Source organism: Geospiza fortis, unplaced genomic scaffold, assembly GCF_000277835.1.
Source record: "Geospiza fortis unplaced genomic scaffold, GeoFor_1.0 scaffold891, whole genome shotgun sequence".
Lineage (NCBI taxonomy): Eukaryota > Metazoa > Chordata > Aves > Passeriformes > Thraupidae > Geospiza > Geospiza fortis.
In genome coordinates, this window is record NW_005054649.1 from 136,814 (window position 1) to 138,880 (window position 2,067).

At 56.2% G+C, this 2,067-nt stretch overlaps 1 protein-coding gene across 1 annotated transcript in view; it reads left to right on the forward strand.

The window, feature by feature from the left end:
* The window catches only part of AGAP3 (ArfGAP with GTPase domain, ankyrin repeat and PH domain 3), a gene marked incomplete at its 5' end in the record, with an annotated part of 72,319 nt that overhangs the window by 36,240 nt on the left and 34,012 nt on the right, over positions 1-2,067 (forward strand). The window lies entirely within an intron of this gene.

Below are 2,067 nucleotides of genomic sequence, written 5' to 3' on the forward strand. Positions count from 1 at the left end.
CCTGGGACCGTCCTGCCCACGTTTCCCAGAGCCTTTACTGCATCCTTGGGGCTGGTGTCCTTGCCAGGGTGGGCAGCTCCCAGCTGCCTTCTTCCCAGCTAGCTGCTGGCACAGTCTGGTGCACAGGTTATGGAGAAGGCTCTGTTTGGGATGCTGAGGGAGTGCTAGTGGTGCTGCTGAGCACAGAAATCCTTCCAAATCCAGTACTCAGGGTGAGCTTGGGGGGCACATGCCATCTGGTTCACTCCTGCTCTGTGCCCTGGCTCTGCCCTGTGGTCAGGTGCTGTCAGCACAGTGCTTCAGAGTGTCCTGGGGCTGAGGGGAGGTGGGATGCAGCTGGGCTGAGGGGCAGGAGCTGCTGGAGTCCTTGGCATCACCACACAGGGACACGGACAGGGAATGGGGCACAGTAACATCAGTGCTCACATGGTGCCAAGGAGGACATCGTGAGCCCTCCCAAACCCAAACTGCTGTTCTTGGCAAGCCAGAAGTCATGTGTGGATAAACTGCCAGTTCTGACCAGGGCTGTGCAGCTCTGCCTGTTCTTGCCTTGGCTCTCCACTGTACACTGGCACTCTCACCACCACCCACACTCAGCATTCCCCAGCATGGGACAGTTCCTGATTCTGGACAGGGACCCTTCTCTGCCTGCCTGTCAGAGGTGCCTGTCTGAGCTCTGACTTAGCAGAGCTATCAGAGCTGGGGGAAGGACTCAAACCGCAGAGGAGCTCCTGCTGATGTCAAACCAGCTGCTCACTTAGTGCTGTATCCTACTTCCAGCAGTGCTCTCAGTCCTGCTGGGCTCAGGAGCAGGCTGGGATGATCCTGGATTGCTGATCCCTGCTGGCCATCCCTCTCAGGAGCAGGCTGGGATGTCCCCGGGATGTACCTGTACCTGGATCCCTGCTGCTGGAAAGCCAGTGCCAAGGAGCCAGTGTGGTGTGAGAGTGGCCCTGCAGCCACGGGGCTGGGGCAGGCTCAGAGCGTGGGGCTGCACCTAGAGCAGTGACACGGGACAGGAGGTGCAGGTTCCTGGCAGGGGGGAAGTGAATGTCGGAATCGTTTATCTGGAGAGCAGTTGGACTCAGCACTGCCTGAGCCTTTAGAATGAGACAGTTTTCTGTTCCCAAGATGTGCTTTAGTGCAGCTTGGGGTGCTGCTGGGCCTGTGTGCAGGGTGGGACCCTGTGGTAGTCCCACATGGTCGCTGCCTTGCAGGGTCTGAGGCTCTGGGATCCCTGCTGCCTCTCTGCCCTGGCCCTGGAGCAGAGCAGTGCCCTGGGCTGCCCAGAGCAGGTGTGTCCACGCAGGGCTCAGCACCAGCTCAGCAGCTTTACACCCAGGGGTGTGTCCTGCCTGGCTCAGGCTGTGCCTGCAGTGTCAGAAATGCCTTTTGTCTGGTACACAATCAGTAAAGGCTTTTCTGAGGAACTTTTTAATCTCTCTCTGATGCCTCCAAGCCCAGCAGCAGTGGATGCAGTCACCAAGGGCACTAATGGGACACCGACTCTCTGAGGTCGTGTGCTCTTACCTCTGTGCAATGCCCAGGGCTGGATTTAGGGTTGATGGAGAGTCTGCCTGGCTTCAAATTAGCAGTGACCTCACAGTTTTGCCACCTTTGGGACTGTGGATGAGACTGTTACTGGATCCACTGCTCATCTCTTATCTGATACATATTTTGGTAACTGGAGAAGAAGCACTTCGAAGTTTGCAGTTCTTTGTCAGTCACAGATTAATCTTCAGAGGACACAAATTTTGGAGACAGGAGGGATTTGCTGTCTTGGCCCAGGAGTCTCTGGGCAAAGCCAGGTGGGCAGTGGTTAGAGTCCAGAGCAGTGTCTCTGGTTCCTCTGTCCCCTGAACTCTGCAAAGGTGAGTGACTGGGCTGGCTGACTGCACTGTCCTTACCTGGGGTGAGGAAGGACCAAGGACATAGAGGGGAGAAGAAGAAAAAATTGAAGTCTCACCTTGCCGTGTATGTGGATGGAATACATGAGTGCAGTGCCCTGGTGAGGATTCAGAGTAACTCCAAAGCACATAAAGACAGCTTCCAGCTAAATACAGCAGG